General features: G+C 35.2%; 1 protein-coding gene across 4 annotated transcripts in view; it reads right to left on the bottom strand.

Moving 5' to 3' along the window:
• The window catches only part of CNTLN (centlein), a 290,333-nt gene that overhangs the window by 222,603 nt on the left and 44,650 nt on the right, over positions 1-23,080 (bottom strand). The window lies entirely within an intron of this gene.

Raw genomic sequence — 23,080 nt, 5'->3', positions numbered from 1 at the left:
GTTTATTAGTCAAAATTGGTAGCTAACCCCTTAAATTTTCACATCCCAAAAATGAAAAAATATAGAAAATTAAATTATCTGGGGTTGACAGCCATTTCAGAATTAATCAGAAACCATATGGCAAGTGACAATAACTTACTTACAAACTACTGACAACTAAGACAACTTCATACCAAAACAATAGTTTAGTTTCCAGATTTAGATGCATGACCAAAAAAAAAAAATACTTAAAACATATTTAATATAGTAATAACCACTATATCATCAATTTAAAATAATTAATAAATATGACAATATGTTCTTAACATAAACATTTTATACACATGATTAAATTAAGACTAAAATATCACTTGAAGTAAAAGACTCAAATGATAGCTAGAGATTTCATAATAACCAACATTTTTAAAAATAGGATAGAAATTTACTGGACATTTATTTCTATTTTTTAAGAACTTTAAAAATAGGTAAGCAGAAATCTATACCTAAATCACTAATGAATCCAAAGTAGACAGGTAAGGAAGAAGAAAAGAACCCTCAATCGGGAAACAGTGAAATGAAGGAAAGGGCCACAGAAGGCACAAAGCAATTATCAGAATGAAGAGACACCAATCAGAAAAGCACATCACTGGTTGCAAGAGATAAATTCAGATGGTATACTGCTACATTTTAAAAACTTAAATTAGACTTCCAGTAAGTTAGCATAGTAAGTTCACACTTTAAGGCTCTTCCCTCTTCTCTCAGTTTATAATATTAATAGAAAAACATGAAAGAAAAAAATTAAGGAGACACAGCCAAATCTAAGGATTACAAACCAAACAGAAATACAATGCTATAAACAATGATGAAGGTCTTGTATACTATCCAGGTCTCAATGAAGGCTAAGGTGAAAAAGAGCTTGGTGCCTGGGGATAATTGGGAAAAAGTATCCTGCCCAAGACGCAGAAGGATAGCTACACTCATAGTTTGAAACCAGAGACTAGGGTGGGACTCCCAGCTCCTGAAAGGAGTCTGGAAAAAATCTCTCCCCACCCTCCTGGAACTAAGGATTATATGAAAGTTTAGACAGGCAAAAGTTTATAGACAGCATCCCAATCAGGCGCTGAGCCAGAACACTCCACACCTCAGGTACTAAATATAACAAATTCTCTGTGTCACTGTTGGCTAAGAGCCCCAAGCTACTAACATAAAACCTATTTCAAGATGGGGTGAGGGGGACAATTTAGTGGCAAGCACAAAATTTCTAGAGGAAAAAAAAAAAAAGACCAGTAGCAAATGCAAAGACACTAAGGCAAAAGCACAATCGGTGTATCCAAAGAACAGTAAAATAGTAATGTCCATAGAGGGGAGAACAGTGGCTAAGGACAGAATGGTCACTGGAAATAAAGTAATATATGGCCTTTTAAGCCATACATTGGATCTGACTCTCAGTAAAATGGGAGGACAGAAAATAGTTTTGAGTAGAGAAGTAATACGAATTAATATTTCGTGAGTATCATACTCACTCTTGGGCTGAGGACAGACTCTGGAAATCAAAACTGGAAGCAGAGACAACAGTTAAGAGGCAACTAAAATACCTCGGGCGAGAACTAAAGATGATTTGGATAAGACAGGTCATATTGGCGATAACTGAGAAAGTGATAAAATTCTTGATATTTTGTAGGTAGAGCTAACAGGATTTTTTGATGCAGTAGATAAGAGATATAAAAGAAAAAGAGAAGTCAAGAATGTTTCCTTGGCTTTTGTCTGAATAACTGGAAGGAAGGAGTAGACAATATCTGAGATCTAGATGAGGAGAGTTGAGGGACATTAGATTTTGGGATTTGGACCTGTTAAATTTGAGATGTCTAATCAACATCCAAGACATGGTTGGATAAACAAGTCTGGAATCAGTCAAGAAGTCAAGGCTGAAGATAAAACTTTAGGTATCATCCAAATATATCTAAGATCAAAGGGTAGGTGAGATCGCCTAAGGAGTGATTTTGGATAAAAAAAAATCTGAGAATTGGGTCCTGAAGTACTCCACATTTATAAATTAGTAAGATGAGGAAAAACAGCCAATGACACTACGAAGGAAAAAGAGTCATGCAAAAGCAGAATCAAGAGAGAAAGCTAATTGAACAAGTATTTCTAGAAGAAAGGAATCAACCTTGGCAACGCTGCAAACATGCTAAAGAAGATAAAGACTGAAAACTACTGGGATTTAGCAGTACTGAAGTCACTGGTGATTTTGACAAGAGCTGTTTTAGGAGAATGGTGGATATACAAATCTAATTGGAGTGAGATCAAGAGAGAAAGAAAAAAATAGAGATAGTAAAGACTACTTTTCAGAGGAATTTTGCTGTAAAAAGGAGCAGAGAAACGGAACAGTACTTCAAGGGAAATGTCAAATCAAAAGAGATTTTTCTCAAAAGATTTGAAGATAAAATTGCAAGTGAGTATGTTGACAGGAATATTCCAAGACAGTGAGTGATACTGATGATGTGAGAGAGAGAAGGGAGAACTGCAAAGCAACATCCTTGGGTCCTTGAGTACACAGTTTGTTTGGGCTCAGATAACAGCATGAACAGTTCTTCCAAAGAAATTAGGAGAGAAAATATGGGTACAGATTCAGATATTTTGGTAGATGTGGTTACGGGAAGAAGTAAAAGCTCTCTTCTAAAAGCTTCTATTTACTCGGTGATATAGGAAGCAAGGGGATTGTCAAGAGTTTAGCTAGGGGCGCCTGGGTGGCACAGCGGTTGAGCGTCTGCCTTCGGCTCAGGGCGTGATCCCGGCGTTATGGGATCGAGCCCCACATCAGGCTCTTCCGCTATGAGCCTGCTTCTTCCTCTCCCACTCCCCCTGCTTGTGTTCCCTCTCTCGCTGGCTGTCTCTCTCTCTGTCGAATAAATAAATAAAATCTTAAAAAAAAAAGAAAAAAGAGTTTAGCTAAAGCTACTCCATGATTGCTGCCTTGGCATCCACTTGGGTTTGGCCAAGCAGCCTGAAGTGACGTTAAATAAAGCTAGCTCATGCAAGTGCCCCAGATAGCAGCATGCAGAGTCACAAGTAAATTTAAGTTCTTTATAGGACTTCCCCAACAACCCTTGTGATCAATAGTGTCCCCTGCCTCCTAATACCTTTCCCTTAAATGTCACTTACATAAGACCCCTGCCCCATAGAGCTGACTAAAACCTGGTTCTTTTGGTTTGAGCAATCCCACTTTAGCCCGGAAACCCCAAAGCACTCCATCCATGAACCCTCAGAAAAGCATGTGCCCCAGGTCCTTGACTTCCCATGTAGCCCCTCGAGGTATGCTGGGTACTTACTCCAGCACCTGTGAATAATAAACCTCTATTTCAATTTCTCTTGTGATCTGTTGTTGAACCATGGCTCACCATCCAGCACCCTGTGTTCCACTTAACGTTAATTTAACAAATTCATAACAGTTATCCATCAATTGAAGTGAGAAGGGGAAACAAAGTGTTAGAAGCTGACAAGAGAGTAAGCATCAAATAGTCTTCTAGGATACTGGGATGGTAAGTGAGCCAGAAAAAAAAAAAAAAAAAAAAAAGGATATCTACTAGGCAGTGCTAGAGACCACAAAGGTGAGTGGTCATAAATTCATATATGACCAGACATCATGGTTCAGGATTTTTCTCTAGCCATGTTCAGCCCTCTGGATATACATACACAGTACAAACACAACGTATTATGACTACTGTTTTTACTGTTTGCACTTTATCCTGCTTTATTATTTTCTATTTACCAACTATTGATAGCACATCTAATGCATAATCACAGTCCACTGTCTTCAACCGGGCTCTCTTTATATTTGTGATTCTTTTATTAATAGTGAACTTAAACATACTTTTATCAATTGAAATGGTTTTTTTTCCTATCTTTCCCTAATTTGCCAGTGCCAGTAAATGTATCTGCCATTTTATATTTTTTGATTTATAAAACTATTTTATATATTAAAAATATATGCCCTTTATCACTATACTGTACACCTGCAACTAACATAACACTGTATGTTAACTATCCTGGAATTAAAATAAAAAACTTAATTAAAAAAAGAAAATATATATATACCTTTTACCTTTCATTTACCACAGATATATACTCTCAAATTATCACTGGAACTTTTAATTTGATATTATAAAATCATGAGTATTGCAGAAGAGTACTGTATCAATTCAAGGTATATGCATCTGGAAAAAATGGCTTCAAATCTCAAAGGGAAGGGCATGATGGGTTTACCCAAAGGCAAAGACCCAGGATGTAACAGGCAAGACATCAATTACAGTCAGAAACTCCCCCTGTAAGTTGCTTTCTGGATATGCTATGAGTCTAATTTTAAATTCTCAGGAATTAGTTTAATTTACAGGGATTGAGTCTTTCCAATCCACTCTTTTGTAATAACCCTAAAATCCCCACCAGTGTCAAAATACATTCTGGTGGTCCTTTTAAATGAGGCAGGATAAAACTAAACTATATGCCACAAAACCCAAACAAAAGCATTATTACAGCTTTCAAATGAACTTGGTACCAGGGTGGTTATTTCCTATGACACAATTATGTATATAAATTCAGTCACAGTCTAACCCAGTGATTCCTATACTACAGGTCATCAGAGAAGTAGCATTAGCATCACCTAGGAACTTGCTAGAAATGCACTATCTTCCACCCTCTCTAAGTGCAGAAAGTCTAGAGTAGGGCCCAGCAAGCTGTGTTTAACCATAACAAGATGCTACGGACTGAATGTTTCAGATTCATATGTTGAAGCCCTAATCCCCAGTGTGCTGGTTTTTGCGGGTGGGGCCTTTGGGAAGTCATGAGGATAGAGCCTTCATGAATAGGATTAGGGAATCTATAAAGAGACATGAGAAAGATGATCTCCCTCTCTATCATGTGAATATACAGCAAGAAGGCAGCTGTCTGCAAAAAAGCTCTCACAAGGAATGGAGTCAGCACTCACCTTGATATTGGACTTCCTAACCTCCAGAAATGTGAGAAATAAATGTTTGGCTTTTTAACCACCTGGTCTATGGTATTCTGTTATAACAGCCTGTACTAAGACACAAAGCCTCAAGTGATGCTGACACACACTGAAGTCTGAGTCACTGAAATAACAGTAACTGATTAAGCTGAGTAATGTAATACTGAAAATATAGGTCATAAATGAAATAAAAACTTCAAGTCAAATACAAACTTCAAAAATATACTTCAAGGATGTATATTAAACCAAAAAACCTCCAAAATTGATGATTATGTTATAGTTTTGAAATTGAAAAAAAAAAATCACAATTCAAGATCTATATAGAGATTTGTCCAGCAGCTCCTCCTGGTGGTACATGATATGTAATATTTTCATAACTGGAAAGTGCTCCCAAGAGAAAACAGCGCTACAATATGAATACAATATTTTTTACTTAAAATAATACAATGAAAAAAGTTGTTTCTAGTTTAAAACATCACCAACCTATCTGGTCAATTCAATTAATATATATTCTATGTATTTTTAAGACATAACGAAAAGCTTCCTAAAAAAAAAAAAAAAGACACTGTCAAGAAGTTGATGATGATCAATGACTGAGACAAACTCCTGTTTAGCTAATTAGAACCACTGATGTGCAATAATGATGTGAGCTAAGAATATTTGCAGACTTCTTTAGGATGAAAAATGAAGTGAAGAGACGCTGTCAAATGCGTACAAGTTTAAAGCTCCAATCACTTTTCCCAAGAGTACTACCCATTTAAACATTTAACATTGCTGTACTTAGCCACATGAATTACCACGTTAACTTTTTGCCATTTTTCTAAACTCAAAAATCTGAGAAATTATTCTAAATCATTAAGAAACAAAATTTTACTGTATTATAGACCATGCCATATATTATACAATATGACAGGATCATATTTTCTGGGTTTGAGCCCATTTTTAATGAGATGTCAAAAATGAAATATTAGAGTCTAAAAGAAACATTTAACTATAAATGAGGCAATGATATTGGTCTGATTTAGAAAACAAAGAAAATAAAAAAGCAAAACTGACATTGATTATTCTTAATTAACAGATAACAATAATGCACAAAATAAACCTAGTTGGACTAACGTTTTCTTTCATTTGAGCACAGAATCTATTAAAATGTAGATTTTATTATTAATGGCTTTCCATTTAAATGCTTTCTCAATTTCTGTTAAACATTAAGATTCTAAAACAGTAAGACTGATAAAAATGGAAATTTAGGGAAATGAGAATTATACCATTATCAAATTATTTATCCTTTTATTCATGAACTGTTTCATAACTATTTTTCTACTTTGAATATGCATAATAAATTACTAGAATAGTATCTATGAATAATATAGTAAGAAAGCTTGAAAAAAAAGGAAAAACTTAAAAACTTAACACAAACACTTTTCAGATATGTTTACTCCAGAAACAAATGTTTGGCTTTTTAACCAGAAAAAAAGCTATTGAAAAAAACTCTAATATTCTTAGTAAAAATATATTATTAAATCAATAGATCCTAAAACAACTGGTATAAAATATTTTAAAGGTCCAAGTATACTTAAAATATCTATTTTACTTTAAGATGGAAGTTTAATTTTTATTACATAATCCAGAATTTCTACGTATATTTTATACTTCAATATAAAAAATATATTTATATATGAAAGGCAAAACTTGTGCAGAAGACTCAACCTGACACGTGAAAACTGACAGATTATTTTTTTCTTGTTCAATCAGGTAGTTCCAAACTAGAATAAAGAATAGAATTAGGCTACAGCATCTTAATCTGAATTTATAAATTATGGTGTATCAATGAACTCCATAAACAAAGAAGCAATAATTTACTAGAACATAACAACTTAGATTTAGTATATTACTAAATAATATATCTTTGTTTTAGATATCCTTATCCACTCAACAACATTTCTAAATACACAAAGTTGAAACTCAAAACACTTTCTGTTTTATAGTTAGAACTAAATGACTTTATTTGGTTCCTGATTTTCCTGTTTCTTTTAACTACATGTCCAGATACTTCTACATATACTCAACATTCATTATCTAAAACATCCAGAAAAAAGTTGGAAATGATTGTGTATTATATGCCTTTAATAATTGTGCAAATATTTTTCACTCAGAATCTAGAAGTCTTTTACAGTGTTCAAAAATATCAGCACTTCAGAACAGACTGTTTTAACATCTGCACATCACCAGGGTTGCCCCCAAGGATTTTTAAATGATGCCTGCCTGTGCTGAATAAAGTGCTAACTTGCACCTTGCATTTCAAACTGTGTCCTGAGCAACCATCCAGTTGGTACAACACCAGCTGAATTCCCACAGGCCACTGTTCACTCAGCCTTGACTGCAATTATCATGTCAATATTTTGTGCTCCAAGATGCAGATATGCACACATGCAAGCTGCATAATACTTCCTTCTCCATGGAATGTTGACTTATGCTCAATGTTCTGGGAATTTTAAATTAAACTAGAAATAAACTTACATCAAATAAAGACAATCATAATTATTTTGCCTTAAAAATAATATTTGTGTTACCTTTTGCCATCCATATAGAGGCTAAAATTTTACAATAACTATACTTCAGTACAATTTCACAATTCTCTAATTTAAAGGTCTTCATAAAAGTTAAAAGACTATTTGTCAAGCTTCTTGCAAAAGTAAGAGTTCGAATGTGTTTTTTCAGACTTTATTGTTCATTCTTTCACCTTAAACAGTAGAGTGGTTCCAATCAGACACCTTTCTATTAGTTCCTTTCACTATCTTCCCATCCATCCCTATCTCTGCCTAGGTATTCATGGCTGTTGCATGAGGAAAAGTACTCAGCAAAATATATTTATGCCCTGTGTGGAGCTGCCTAGCAGCACTGCTGCCAGATGGAAGAATTCTGGCAGCTACACTTCTGGGGTCTCCAACCAGCCATGCTACTTCCATGCTCCAAAATGCAACCCTTTTGTAGGCTGTGTTTGCTTAATACACATGGGAGAGCGTACAACCATATAGCAGCTGTGCAACCCATGTGTTTAAGAGTGGAATGGAGCAGGAGGGAGGTTTTCCCAGTGGTAAGAGTATATAATATAACCTTATAACAACAGCCTGCTTATTAAGCATCTAAACTTTAACTGTAAACATAAATATGAAATAATCTCTCATCCTCTATGAGGTTAAATCTTTAAATACAAGTATTTCAAGAATACAGCATGCATATCCTAAATAAACATGCAAAAAATACTAAAAGTCATCTTGCCTTTTTTATTCCTTTTTATGGTTCCCATTTTCCAGGACTGAGTTTTCATTTACAGACCAGAGAGAGAGAGAGAGAATACTAGAAATGGGAGAGTAAAAGAAAAAAGTATTGAAAAGCCGATCAAATAGTAAAAACAAATGGTAAAAAGAAAGCAAAACATGTCTCTAAGACAGAGATTTAAGTGTTTAGAAGTAAAAAACAAATAGGAAAATAAAGCAATTTCTGCAGAGACTTCATTTGAAAATGTTATATCAAAAAAATAAAAAATATTAACATTGGTAAACCCTGAACATCTTCAATCTGAGACTTGAATGTATTTCTGAATTTGAGTATTCAAATTCAAGTACAAAACACATTATTTTAAAGATTAACAAACTGCAAATAAGCTTTAAAATTAAGAAACAATAATAACATCAAAAAGGCTGCAAGTTTTCTTGGAAGCCTATTATTTAGAAAACATTAACTGACTTTTCTCAAGACTCTATAAAAACAAACTGAAAAGGAATGTAAACTGTAACATGAGATGGTGATGATGACACACTTACAATGTGCTAGGCATTATTATAACTACCATACATGCATTAACTCAAAACAACTCCATTCTTATTTTCATTTTACAAAAAAGAAAACTAAGGCATATAAAAGTGACTATTTTGCCTCAAGTCACACAACAAACCACGTGGGAGAGCCAAGATTCTACACCACGTAGCCATGTCTTCATAGCCACGTTCTTAACCATTAATCACTAAAAATAACGTCTTTATAGATACTACGGTTCAGTATTAAGCAAGTTCCAATGCACAAATTTTTCCCTGACATCTTTAAAACTGTGAAATTTTGTATCTCAAATTTTTCCATCCATAAAGATATAACAATATTCACCTTTCTAGTTTAGATTCTCTTCTGGAATGTCAGAATTGCCTGTAAAGCTGTTTCAATATGCAGATACCTCAATCTCATCCTAAACCTTGACAAATAACAATCTCATAGAGTTCATGGATGAATGATAGTTCACAAATCTCTAAATAAATGAATCTACAACTCAGTGAAGGAAATATTCATATAGTTAAATCTTTGCTGTATAAGTCCTCCATGATTAAAATTAAATATGACATTCCTCACATGCCCCTGACCAAAATTTTGACTACCTGAAAGAACTATTTAAGGATCAGTGCCACTTTTGAGTGCCTATTACTGGACAAGCTTTGAATTAAATGCTTCTCTAATTCAACAAACTCTTTCTAAAATCCTTTTAACAGATGTGTTAACTGAGACCTAAAGAGTTTCAATAAGGAAGACACAGAAATATTTGTGATTTAAACTCTGGTCTATGTGACTTCTAAGTCTGTGTTCCCAACCTCTGCTACAGACTGGATGTATATACCCCTCGCCCCAAATTCATATGTTGAAATCTAATCCTCAATGTGATGGTATTTGGCGGTAGGGAATTTGGAGGAATTGGGAGATAGAGACTTGGGGCCCTTATAAGGTTATGAAGACACCAGAGCACTCTTTTTCCCCCATGTGAGGATATAAGTTGGTGGCTCTCACTAGAACCTGACCGTGCTGATATCCTGCTCTCATGCTTCCTGTCTCCAGAACTGAGAGAAATAAATATTTGATGTATAATCCACCCAGTTTATGGTATTTTGTTACAGCAGCCTGAGCTAAGAGCCCATCTTTACATATTGTCAGTTTTAAAATTCCTAATTTTAAAATTCAATCTTAAAAACATCTCCTGAAGTTCTGATTTTATATAACTCTGAAAGAGATTCTCACAGATAAGAAATAACACCTTAATCATGGAAAATGGAATCTTAATTTAACGAATACTATACACAAAACAAACAATATGTTGAGACAGAATAAACGCAGGGAAGACAGCTTGTTTATTCAATGAGGGGGGATCAAGGAAGACAACTCTTAGTTAATGATTACAATTTTTACCACAACCACCTTCAAGAGAAGCACTATATATTTTCCTTCCCCTGACCCTCTCTCTTCTCACAATGTAAGTAGAATCTTAAACACAGATTAGGCATTCAAAAAATAGTTCTGAATTAAAAGTATTTATTAAGTGCCATCAGGTATGCAAACTACACTGCAATCTATACAGACCTAGAATTTAAAAACTCATAAAAACATACAGAATTTTCAAGAAGATTTAAGACAATAAAAACATATCTGATAACTGAATGCTATTTTTTGCAGAGATGGGAGTATATCAAAAAAAGAAGAAACAACAGTATTCATTAAGAATTAAAATAGACAAGTAAAATGTCATATTGCTGGCCAGCTAAACCAAGTATCTTTCATTTCCAGCAATATTATAGTTCAAAATTATGCTTAACCATAGTTATACTTTCCCCCAAATCATTAGTATGACCTGTCATTTCTTTCATGACACAGATCGAGCTTCACGTGAACTACTTGCTAAAACCAATTCCTTGAACTCATCATGAACCATATTCCCATTTTAATCTTGAATTCATCATGACATAAATGGAATAAAATGCCACTAAGTAATATATTTATTTTATTTCTTAAAGTTTTAAAACATTATGCTTGGCTTTTCTCTAATCCACTAATAAAAGCCTTTACTAATAAGTGTAGGACATTAAAATAAATTTAGATCACATTCACTTGTTTTCTTCTTTCTTTCTTTGTTAACACTCAGGTGAGAGATAATTCTCCCTTTGGGTAAAAATTCTCCCTTAGTGGTAAAAACAGGGGCTCTGGGGGCAGCTGGGTGGCTCAGTCAGTTAAGCATCTGACTCTGGATTTCAGCTCAGGTCATAATCTCGTGGATCATGAGATCAAGCCCCGTGCTGGACTCTGCTCAGCTGGGAGTCTACTTGAGATTCTCTCCGTCTGCCACTCTCCCCACTCATGCATGTGCATATTTTTTCTCTCTTTCTCTCACACAAATAAATAAATCTTAACAAAAACAAAAACAGGGGCTCTGGAAACATATATACTCCCACACATTAGTTCTGTGAGCTTGGGCAAATTATGCAACCTCTCTGTAGTTCATTTCTTTCATCTGTATAATAAGACTAATAATAAGGCCCATTTCATAGGACTATTGTAAGAATTCAGTCAATATGTGGAAAGCACTAAGAACCATGTATGGCCCACAGTAAACACTTGACAGATGTAAGCTATTATCATCATGATTGCTTTATAATGTATTAAACTAAGAACACATGGAATTGCCAATATAGTAATATTACACAAAAATGTTTTCCATATAGTTCAGAATATACTTCCTTATAAAACACACCTTTTAACATTATTTATTTAAGTAATCACAACACCTAACGTGGGCCTCAAACCCATGACCCTGAGATCAAAAGTATCATTCTCTTCCGACTGAACCAGCCAGGTGCCTTCAAAGTACATGATTTTTAAAAATTATTTTGAGTCATAGTACAGTTTAGAACTGTAGGCAGATATCCTAAAGGATCAATCAGGAATATCCTAAGTCCATTGCAATACAATAACTGATACTATTAAGAATAATAACAGCACAGATAGCTTTGGTTATTTTCAGTTTTAATCCTTTTCCTTAATATATCCCCACAATAAAATTCATATTTTCTTTTGTTTACTCACTACACCTTGTACAGTAATGATGTAGCACATTTTATCCCATTTAATATGTTTTAATAATTTGTTCATTTCTCTTTGTATTACAGATTATTTATAAACATAGTCACAAAACCAATTTATTCAATAATTTTTCTATGAAGCCTCTGCTGTAAACATTTTTCCATCAAGAAAATGTCAAATATATTATTCCTTTATTTTAGTACTACAAAATCAGTTTCTTAAGAAGCTAGTCAAAAATGATCAAAAAGGATTCTCTACCTCAACATAAAAAAATCAGGATACTAATCATGCCAGAATTCCATATGAAACAGTAATGAACATTAAAAGAGAACAAGTTAATTCTATTACCCAGAATGTGTACCAAGGCTCCCAGAGGTGCTGTAACAAACAGACAGGGGGCATTGTGGGGTATTTTAAATGTCTGAGGGAAAAGCAGCAATACTTCACATCTGTTGGACACTGCACAGAATACTAGCTAGAAGTTCACAGTTTCAATATTAGTTTGCACTACATTTCTTTCATGACATCATATCTTTATGAAGTTGAGTTTCTGACGACCTTATAAAGTTGAGTTTTTAAGAGCAAAAAGCAACGTGAAATAAGAAGTAAGGGTAGCAAAGTCCAATCTGATTACAAGGTTGGAGAAACTGTCAGGTACCCAACAGTTTCACATCCTATAGGAAATAATTATAGTTATTTAGGAATAAAATTAAAATATAACTATTTCCTTTTAATTTGTATGTATATTTTAGCAGCCATTACAATGTTAGGGCATAAATATTTAATCCATGTAACTCTTGGGTATTTCTCTTTAACTTGAAGTGCCATGAAAATATTACTGATAGGGGTGCCTGGGTGGCACAGCAGTTAAGTGTCTGCCTTCGGCTCAGGGCGTGATCCCGGCATTGTGGGATCGAGCCCCATATCAGGCTCCTCTGATGTGAGCCTGCTTCTTCCTCTCCCACTCCCCCTGCTTGTGTTCCCTCTCTCGCTGGCTGTCTCTATCTCATAAATAAATTTTTAAAAAAAAATCTTTAAAAAAAAAAGAAAATATTACTGATATACTAAGGTATATAAACTGAGAACAATGGGGAACCTATGAATTAATCTTTAAAGAAAACAGAAAAAAAAATAAGAAAACGGATCCATTATTTAAATGACCAAAGATTATAATGTATGGATAATTATTAATTACAACATTTAAAGAAACAGATCTCTTTGAAAAAGTCTCACAACTCCCCAGGAGAAGTTCCTAATTGCTATAATTACAATTCTACTCAGTCTCACTTAACTTTAATCTCAGTTCATCCTATGTCATGCTCTGTATTTCAGCAGGTTCATACATTTCTCTTCAAGTCTTAAACTGAAGGAGTATAATAATATAACAACACAGCTAATGACAAATAAGTTATATACCCTCAAGGTTAAATACAGATATTTTGGCAAAATTTTTAACCACTAAGAATTTCCAGGTACAATCATCATGACATTTACCAGTCAATCAACTTCATTATGAGAGGTCTATCTGAAACTCTGAATAGCAACAAAATTTGTTTAATTTTTTATACCCAGTATTTTAGTGAAAATTTTAATGCCATGTGAATAAAATTAAACTCACCAGACAAAACAATCTTTTGTTGGCATAATTTTGATTTAATATTAAGTTACTATACGTTCATACTGACTTAGATATTTTTTTATTATTTTTATTTATTGTCTGGAAGTTCTGGGTCATTTCTCAGCATATAAAGCTGAATTAACTTCTGCTTCTAGCCATAGAGAGGAACAGGCACCAGATATGCCCTGCTGCTTTAAACAACTTGAAGACTATACAAAATATATAAAACGTTTTCAGACACTGGACATAGGTAGCAAAGGACTGTGATCCCTGAAGGGAAACTAATGAGGCAAACTGTATGATTACTTTAGGTTACTATCAAAAGGCAGTTTCCAAGCTATAGTGAAGGAAGGGGAAACCCAAACAGAGCTCAGTCTCATTAAGTAGAGAAGACACACACTGAAGTTCAGAAAATCCAAAGTAGATAGAATTTGAAAGGCAAAGTAATAGAGAACGGAGCTGCATATAGAGAGAATACCAGAGGGCTACTCTTTGTTTGAGTATTGATCTATCCACGACTGAGAAGAAACTACTCCATGCAAAGGAGAGAACTACTGGAAAGCAATAGAATGGACAATTTCCAGAGATCACAAAAGGCTGAAAATAGTTCATGTTCCCATCAGTCAGAATGGAAAGACCTTGTAATATATACAGGGCATTAAGTAGAGTCCCCAAAAGGGCTGGGCCTTAATAATGGGAATAAATTCACCCTAGTAAGGAAGAAAGGTTACCCTGGATCTATACTAATAAAGTTTCAAAAACATCATACTGATCCACAAATAACTGCATCCAAGAACAAAGTCCAATATTCTTTAAAGGAATATAAGAATCAAACACTGAACATAAATTTACAATGTCGAGAATCCAGCGAAAAATTACCAGGCATGGGAATGTGAACTGCTGCAGCCACTGTGAAAAACAGTATGGAGCTTCCTCAAAAAATTAAAAGCAGAACTACCCTACAATCCAGTAATCACACTACTGGGTATTTATCCAAAGAATACAAAAACACTAATTCAAAAGGATATACACACCCTTATATTTATTGCAGCATTATTTACAACAGCCAAATTATGGAAGCAGCCTGTGTCTAGGCCTGTGTCTATTGATAGATGAATGGATAAAGAAGATGTGATGTATGTGTGTGTGTGTATACACACACACACACACACACACTGCAATATTATTCCACCATAAAAAAAGATCTTGCCATTTGCAACAACATGATGGAGCTAAAGAGTATATATAATGCTAAGCAAAAAAAGCCAGTCAGAGAAAGACAAATTCCATATGATTTCACTCATATGTGAAATTTAAGAAACAAATCAAACAAACAAAGGGAAAACAAAAGAGAGACAAACCAAAAACAGGAGACTCTTACCTACAGAAAACAAACGGATAGTGACCAAAGGGAAGGTGGGTGGGGGGATGGGTGAAATAGGTGAAAGGGATTAAGACTACACTTATCTTGATGAGCACCAAGTAATATATGAATTGTTGAATTACTATATTGTACACCTGAAACTAATATAACACTGTTTGCTAACTATACCAGAGTTAATTTTTTTAAAATCGCCAGGTATGCAAAAAAGTAGAAACATGATCCAACATACAGAGTCACTGATATGTCTCCACATATCCGTGACTCAGATAATGGAATAGGGAATTCAAGGACCTTATAATGGCCTTTAATAAATTTTAAATGAGCGCCTGGATGGTTCAGTTGGTTAAGCACCCAACTCTTGGTTTGGTTCAGGTCACAATCTCAGGATCATGAGATCCAGCCCCACCGCTGGCTCTCTGATCAGTGGGGAGTCTGCTTGAGATTCTTTCTCTCCCTCTGCCCCTCCCCTACTGCGCATGCTTTCTCTCTATATAAAATAATAAATAAATCTTTAAAAAGTTAAAAAATAAATATTAAAATATACTCAAGAGGGATGCCTGGGTGGCTCAGTCAGCTGAGCATCCAACTCTTGGTTTCAGCTTAGATCATGATCTCAGGGCCCAGCAACAAGGCTCCACACCCAGTGCCAAGTCTCCTTGAGATTCTCTGCCTTTCCCTCTCCCCCTCCCCCTACTCATGCTCTCTTTCTCTTAAATCAATAAATAAATTCTTTTAAAAAACACTCAAGAATTTAAAGGAAAACATTAATATAATGGGGAGAAATGGAAGATTTAAAAAAGCTAAAAGAATTCTAGGTGTGAAAAATATAGTATCTGAAATGAAAAATACACTGGAAGAGATTAATAGAAGATTGGACATTGCATATGAAGATATCATAAAACTTGAAATCAAAGAAATAGAAATTCTTCAAAACAGAGTTGAAATATATTCTTATTGCCTATGATCCTTTAGCTGAATTACTAAGTCTTATGTATGAGTATGATAGTATTTTCCAAACAATACCATCTAAATGATATTGTTTTCATCTGAATAATTAACAATTCTCAGTAGTGAAAAGTCATCTAAAAGAAATCTCAAAGAAAAAAAAATACTATGGGCTTTTCTAAAGACTATAAATGCATTCAATGTAAACATAAAAGTAATAATTTTTAGAAATTAATAATCTTGGAGTGCCTGAGTGGCTCAGTAGGTTAAGCGTCTGCCTTCAGCTCAGGTCATGATCTCAGATTCCTTGGATTGAGCCCCGTGTTGGGCTCCCTGCTCATCAAGGAGTCTGCTTTACCCTCTCCCTCTCCCTCTGCCTCTCCCCCTGCTCGTGCTCTCTCACTCTCTCTCAAATAAATAAATAAATCTTTAAGAAAAAAAAAAAGAAAAAGAAATTAATAATCTTATATTAACTTCATTATGAAAAATCTACTCCATAACACATTCCCTTGTGGCAGAACAGAATTAATCTATAGAATTTTTCATAAAAACACAAATAAGAAATCTATACATGTAGGGGCGCCTGGGTGGCACAGCGGTTAAGCATCTGCCTTCGGCTCAGGGCGTGATCCCGGCGTTATGGGATCGAGCCCCACATCAGGCTCCTCCGCTATGAGCCTGCTTCTTCCTCTCCCACTCCCCCTGCTTGTGTTCCCTCTCTCGCTGGCTGTCTCTATCTCTGTCGAATAAATAAATAAAATCTTTAAAAAACAAAAAAAATAAATAAATAAATAAAAAGAAATCTATACATGTGATAATTGTCTTTTGCTTTCTCACAGCCCAGCCACAAATGGGACTTCTGTGTTTTAAAGAAATAATCCTTCAAAACTCCTTTTAAAAATCTAACAAATTCTTTATTTTTAAACGTGACATTAGGTGACATCAGCAAAATGGTGGAATAGGAGATTTCAGCCCTCATCCACCAACAGAAACACAGATTTTGACAACCACACAAGGGTGAGTATCTTTTTGAGAGGCTAGGAGTCCAACAGAGAGGTCCCAGCATCCTGTTGCAGCAAAAAATATCTGAGAATCAACTCAGTGACAAGGGAAAAGAACAGTTTCACTTTACCAGTGTTGCTCCTCCCCCAAGGTGGCATAGCTCAGTGCTAAAAGAGACCTCCTCAGGCTATGCTTTCTCCCAGGGGAGAAAGAAAGAGCATAGTGAATATCAATTTCCCCAGTCATGTAGGATACTTACTGCCTAAGAAACCCATTTCTTTCTCACCCAACCCAAAACATTGAGGGGATCAGCATGGTTGAATAGTTTGGGGGCAACAAGGAGTAGGGAAAATTGGTGAGACCTCATAATAACAAGGGTGTGGAACTCAACAGAGTCTTGACTTGACAAATGACCTCATGGACTCTATAAAGAAGCCCACCATGAACCCTGTAGGAGGCATAACATATGGAATCCCTCAACCAGCCCACATGTATCCCCGAATTCTATGTGGCCCTCCAGTATTCTATAAGTACCCATAGCCAGTACTCTATAAGTACCCAAACAGATGTCACACAAGCCTCTGTAGGTTGTGTTGGAACACACATAGCCATCCAGCTCAACTCTTCTGGACTTAGAGGAGGCATACAACCTTGAGCACTTCAGGACACTGACCGAGGTAAAATTAAAAAAAAAGACTCTCAGCATGTTAGCTGGCTATGCAAGATCAAAAGAAAACATACAATTCTAACAACTACCCTCAAAGCAGAACAAAAGGATGCAGTGATAATATCCACAGAAAATGTCTAAGAAAATCCCAAAATCCCTAACTAGGCTGACTAGGGAGTCTATCAATCAAGACTGAAGGAGGTGACTGTTCCTTCAAATATGAAGACAAAAATGCAAGACTTCAAGGAACATGAAAATGAAGGAAACATGACAAAACCAAAGGGATAAAAATTTTCAAGTAACCAACTACAAGGAAATAACTATCAATTAACTGCCTGCTAAGACTTTTAAAATAAATGTTTCAATAAAGCTGGGCACACTATAAGAGAACACACACGCACAATTAAATAAGATCAGGAAAACAATATTAAAAAAAACCAAGAACTTCAACAAAAGAGAATTCATGAAAAAAACAAAACAAACAAATTATGGAGCTGCAGAATACAATGAAAAAAATGGAAAAAATGCAATAGTCAAGAGTAGACACAATCAAGCATAAAAAAGAATATGTGAAATTGAAGACAAATCATCGCAAATATCCAGTTAGTTGGGGGGGTAAAAAATGAAGAAAGCATATGGAATATATGGGATACCGTTTTAAAGAATCACCGTATGCATTATGGGAAGCAGAAAAGAGAGAAAAAAGGGTTAGAAAGTTTATTTAAAGAAATAATGGGTGAAAACTTCCTAAATCATGAAGCTGTAAGAACTTCAATCAAAATCACACAGAGATACAGTATAACAAATTTCTCAAAAATCAAAGACAAATATAGAATTTTGAAAACACCAAAAGAAAAGCAACTCGTAACATACAAAATCTTGCAGACCAGGAAAGAGTGAGAAGCTATATTCCAAGTCCTGAAAAAGAAAAACTGCCAACCAACAACACTATGCCCAGCAAAGCTGTCCTTCAGAAATGAAGGACAGATACAGACCTTCTCAGCAAAACAAAAGTCGAGGAAATTCATCACCACTAGATCTACCTTACAAGAAATGTGAAAGGGACCTCTTTAAATGGAAACAAATTAACACTAACAAGAAAACTTTACACTAACACTAACAACACAACTTTACACCTCAAGGAACTTGAAAAAGAACAAATTAAGCCAAAAGGTAGCAGAAGGAAGGAAAAAATAAAGATTAAGGCAGAAACAAATGAAATAGAGACTCTAGAAAAATCAAAGAAACAAAGAGTTGATTTATCAAAAAGATAGACAAACCTTTAGAAAGACTAACAAAAATAGAGAAGACTCAAATGAAATTATAAATGAAATAGGACATATTACAAGAAACCCAGCACAAATACAAAGGATAGTAAGAGACTACTATAAAAATTAAATGCCAACAAAATGGATAACTTAGAAGAAAAGGAAAAATTCTAGAAAAAGACAACTTAAGACTGAATTGTGAAGAAATAGTAAATATGAAAAGACCTAAAATGAGTAAGGAGATTGGAATGAATCAAAAACCATCCAACAAAGAAAAGCCAAGGTCCTAATAGTTCACTGATGAATTCTACCAAACATTTAAAGAATTAACACCAACCCTTCAAAAACTCTTACAAAGAATTAAAGAAAAGGAAACACATCTAAACTCACTTTATGAATCCAACATTATTCTGATATCAAAATAAGACAGGGAAACTACAAGAAAACTGCAGACCAATATTCCTGATGAACACAGATACAAAAATCCTCAACAAAATACTAGCAAGCCAAATTTGTCAGCATATTAAAAGAATCATGCAAGACCAAGAGATATTTGTCCTTGGGATGCAAGGATGGTTCAACATATGAAAATCAATAAATGTGAAACACCACATTAAGAGAATGAAAGATAAAATTCATATAAAATCATCTCAATAAATGCAAATAATTTTTAGACAAACTACATATTTCATGATAAAAAAACCACTCAACAATTGGGTATAGAAGGAATATACCTCAACATAATAAAGGACATGTATGATGAGCCCACAGCTAACCGAGTATTTAGCAGTGAAAGATTGAAAACTTTCTCTTTATGATCAGTAGCAAGAAAGGGTGCCTACTCTTACTCCTATTCATCATAGTACTGGAGATCCTAGTCAGAGCAACCAGGCAAGAAAAAAGAAATAAAAGGCACAAATTGGAAAGAAAGAAGTAATACTGTCTTTGTTTCCAGATGTCATGATCTTATATGCAGAAAATCCAAAGACAACACCAAAAAAAAAAACCAAAAACAAACAAACAAACAAACAAACCGGTAGGACTAATCAATAAATTCAATAAAGTTGGAGAAAACAAAATTATCACACAGAAATCAGTTGTATTTCTATACAGCAACAATGAATCAACTTAAAAGGAAATAAAACAATCCCATTCACAACAGCATCAAAAACAATAAAATACTTAGGAATAAATTTAAACTAGAAAGTGAAAGACCTATACACTGAAAACTACATTACTTCAATGAAAGAAACTGAAAAGGAAAGATAGCCATGTTCCCGGACTAGAATAATTAATATTGTTAAAATGTCCATACTATCTAAAATCATCTATAGATTCAAAACCCCTATCAAAATTCCAAAGTCATTTTTCACAGAAATAGAAAGGAAGTAATACCAAAATTTGTATGGAACCACAAAAGACCTGCATTGTTAAATCAATCCTGAGAAACAAAAAAGAAGACAGGAGGCATCACCCTTCCTAATTTCAAACTATACTACAAAACTATAATAATCAAAACAGTAAGGAGCTAGCATAAAAATAGACACAACTGATGGTACATAATCAAGGGCTCAGAAATAAAACCAAACATAGACAGTCAACTAATATTTTAAAAGGGAGCCAAGAATATTCAATAGAGAAAGATGTGTCTCTTTAATAAATGGTTTTGACAAAACTGAATAACCACAAGCAGAGTGAATTTGGACCCCTATACTATACCACCTACAAGAATGAACTTGGAATAGCTTAAAGACTTAAAGAACTAAAACTAAAATTCCTAAAAGAAAATAAAGAAGAAACTCCTGGACACTGATCTTGGCAAAAATTTTTGGATATGACATCAAAAGCATAAACAACAAAGCAAAATCAAAAAGTGGGACTACATCAATCTAGAGAGCTTGTGCACAGCAAAAGAAACAATCAACAAAATGAAAAGGCAACCTAAAGAATGAAAGAATATTTACAGATCATATAACTAATAAATAAATAACAACCTGCAGACTGGTAGAACAGATCTTCCATAGCTAGTCCAAGAGAGAACGCTACATCGAAGAGGGTAGCAAGGGCAGAGACATGGTCAGAACAAAAGGCCTATGACTAACCACAAATGGGAAGGACATCATAAGCACAACGAAATGAGGGGACCAGAACCTACACCAGGCACTCCCAGCCCTATGGACCTGCGATGGGAAGATGAGTTCCCATTATGTCTGGCTTTGAAAATCAATGGGGCTTAATTCCAGAAGCTTTAAAAATCAACGGGGCTTAACTCTGGGAAAGCTGGAAGGCTATACAAAACCACTCTCCACTATTAGAGAGCCAGCATCCTAAATCACTCAGCCTGAAACATGGCACAGATGCAGCAGTTTGAAAAGCACCAGAGGCATAATAAAGGAGATTTAGTGACTAGTTTTAGGAGGTGTGCTAGAGGGGCAGGGACCTGCAGATATCTTCAGGAACAAAGAGCTGGTGGGTGCCATTTTTCTTGCCTTTCCCCAGTGGAAATAGATGGATGCATCTAGGAACCAATTCTAACACACTCCTTCTACCTTGCTGACACCATGTGCCCCACCCTGGAGTTCCCCTCGCACATGCTCCACCCAACCTGCCTGCTTCAGCAAGCACCCCTGCTAAGTGACTCCTGCCCTGCCACACCCCACATGCAGCCCCGGCCACAACTAGAGCCCCTACAAAGTCACTCCTGCCGCAGGGAAGGGAGAATATAACCCCACACACCAGTGCACCAATAGTTCTTGCAGCTAGGCTCCTTAGCAGACATTACAGGGAGCAAGCCCTGACCACTGGTGGGCATGAAGCTGTCACACTGGCTAACTACAGAGAGGTGGGCTAAGGGCCAGCCCCACCCACCAGCAAGTGCATCACAACTGTAGCTGGGCCTCTCAACAGCATGGAGAGCAAACCCTGCCCAGTGTGCCTACAGCAGGTAAAGTGAGTCATTGAAACCACCTAGGATGAGGGCCAGCCCCACTCACCAGCATGCCCACAGTAACTGCAACTCAGCCACAACAAAAGAACACATGCAGCCCACAGAGGAGACACCCCTAGAATACATGGCTCTAATGACCAGGGGGATCTTCTACAGGACACCACAGGACCCCTTGTATATAAGGTCATTACGTTCAAGACCAGGAGATATAGCTGGTGTACTGAACATAGAAAAAAACACAAAGTGTTGGAAAAATGAAGACAGAGGAATATGTCACAAATGAAAGAACAACAAAATCACAGAAAAAAAGCTAAATGAAACAGATAAGCAACATGCCTGATAAAGAGTTCACAGTAAGGTCGTAAAGACACTGGACTTAAGAGAAGAGTGGATGTACTCAAAGAGAATTTCAACAAAGAGACAGAAAAGATAAAAAGGAACCAATCAGAGCTGAAGAATATGATAACTAAAATGAAAAATACACTACAGGGAATCAACAGCAGGTTACAGGATGCAAAAGAACAAATCAGTGATCTGGGAGACAGGGGAATGGACAGCAACCAAGATAATAAGACATGAAAAGAATAAAGAAAAAGGAATCTAAGCATATCACTAAAAAAGGGCATCAGACCACAAGGGAGGAGAGCAAAAGAAAAAAGGAAAAGAAAAAAACTTCAAAAAACAGCCAAAAAACAATTTTAACAAAATGGCATTAAGTACATATCAATAATTATTTTTAATGTAAATGGACGAAATGCTCTAATCAAGACATGACCCACCTGAATAGATAAAAAAACAAGACCTATATGTATGCTGACTACAAGAGACTCACTTCAGACCTATAGACACCCACAGACAGAAAATGAAGAAACGGAAAAAGATATTCCATGCAAATGAAAGTGGGAAAAATAAAGCTGGGGTAGCAATTCTTGTATCAGATTTTAAAAGAAAGATAGGTAAGAAACAAACAAGCAAAAAAACATAATGTTAAACAAGAGAATATAAAATTGTATATATGTATGCACTCTACATGGCAACATCTAATTACATAAAGCAAATATTAACAGTCACAAAGGGAGAAACTGACATTAACATAAAATAGTAGGTGAATTTAACACCCCATTTACATCAGTGGATAAGATCATCCAAACAAAATCGGTAAGAAAACTGTGATGCTGAATGACACATTAAGCCAGATGGACTTAGTAGATATATACAAACATTCCACCAGAAAACTTATTCTCAAGTGCACGTGAAGCATTCTCCAAGATAGATCACATGTCAGGCCACAAAACAAGTGTCAATAAATTTAAGACTGAAAACATATCATGCATGATTTTCACCCACAATGGTATGAAATTAGAAATCAATTAC

This window comes from Ailuropoda melanoleuca, chromosome 7 (assembly GCF_002007445.2).
Source record: "Ailuropoda melanoleuca isolate Jingjing chromosome 7, ASM200744v2, whole genome shotgun sequence".
Classification (NCBI taxonomy): domain Eukaryota; kingdom Metazoa; phylum Chordata; class Mammalia; order Carnivora; family Ursidae; genus Ailuropoda; species Ailuropoda melanoleuca.
Note: the sequence above shows the minus strand (reverse complement) of the source record. Positions and strands in the feature narration are given on the sequence as shown.